Raw genomic sequence first — 1,251 nt, 5'->3', positions numbered from 1 at the left:
GAGGGAAGTATAAAGGAGTTGTGGGAAGGGTTCACAGAGAAGATGGTATTTTAACTAAGAATAAAAAAAGAAAGTGAGTAAGATTTTGCCAGACCGACTGGGGTATATGAGGAGACAAAATCAGCATGTAGCATTATTCTTGGAAAGAATGGTTTATAGAATGTGCAGGAAACTATGGCTGAAATTTAAGATTTTAGAATAGAAGTACAGGCAGGGTCAGAATTATAAAGCCATTTATGTGGTAACTTGAGTGTTTTCAAACTTTTTTGACCACCACTTGTGGAAAATACAGATTTTATTATATGACCTCTTACACACACATACACACACATATTCAAAATAATACTTACATTTCACTAATTTCTATGTACCCTAACATTTTATTTACTCTTTCTTCCTGATATATTCTATTTTATTTTACTGAAATGCTGTCATTAAAACCGGTGAAATTATTTCTTGTCATACCAATCAACCATAATTCACATATTGACAACCATTCTCTAGAAGACCCAACCAATTTCAGGGATGTCTAACCAGTGCAGTAAGAAGAGGTAACCCAGTAGCTGGTGGGTAGCAGCTGAGCTGAGTCATGAGGGTCTGCATTTCTCTTTGCCCAGCAGTGCCCTTGCACAACACTTGTATATGCTGAAGGAAATGCAATATTAAATAGCAACTAAGGAAATCCATAACAAGTTGAGAGAGAGGCCATGGAAGAAAAGAAGTTTTAGTACCTTTAAGAGCACTTTTTTTGTCCTTTTTGAGCAAGATGTACTACATTTGTGACTTTTACTTGGTCCCCAAATCCTGTTATCATTTGTGCAAAAAAATACTGTCCAATAGAAATATTACATAAGACACATATGCAATTTTAAATTTTCTAGTAGAAACATTAAAAAGTAGGTGAAATTATTGTAATAATATGCTTATTTAAACCGATATATACAGAATATTAGCAAATCAATAATCAAAATACAAAATAAAAGGCATTTTTACTTTTTTATTTCTACAAAGTGTTAGAAATGTGGGATAGATTTTATAGTCACAGATATTCTTAATTTGGGCTAGCCCAGTTTTGAGTATTCTGTAGTCATATGTGATTTGGCATTACCATATTGGACAGTGTGACTCTACAAAATGAGGAATCCTGGAAGTTTTATGCTAGTGTTTGTGAGGTCCAATTTGACTTTTAGATTTATCTCTGTCTGTCTTAATAGTAGAGAGAATGAAGTAGATTGTAAGATTGGAGGCAGG

The sequence above is a fragment of the Puma concolor genome, chromosome A2, assembly GCF_028749965.1.
Source record: "Puma concolor isolate L17-30 chromosome A2, mPumCon1.1.hap2, whole genome shotgun sequence".
Lineage (NCBI taxonomy): Eukaryota > Metazoa > Chordata > Mammalia > Carnivora > Felidae > Puma > Puma concolor.
Note: the sequence above shows the minus strand (reverse complement) of the source record.